Source organism: Rana temporaria, chromosome 2, assembly GCF_905171775.1.
Source record: "Rana temporaria chromosome 2, aRanTem1.1, whole genome shotgun sequence".
Classification (NCBI taxonomy): domain Eukaryota; kingdom Metazoa; phylum Chordata; class Amphibia; order Anura; family Ranidae; genus Rana; species Rana temporaria.
Window position 1 is genome coordinate 132807860 of NC_053490.1, and position 228 is coordinate 132808087.

Consider the following 228-nt stretch of genomic DNA (forward strand, 5'->3'; position numbering starts at 1 on the left):
TGCATTGGTAATAATTTAAAGCTAAACTCCAGGAAACCTAACAATCCTCCCTTCCAGTGGTGCTGCATCCACAATGCAAGGATTAGTTGTTGGTTTTATGTTCAGTAAAGCACTTAAAGTGGTTGTAAACCTCAGACATATAAGATATGAACAAAGCGTATCCCTCCTATAGTGTGTGTATGTGTCTCTATCCAGAGCACTAAGGGTAATTTTGTCTGTTGCCTCATT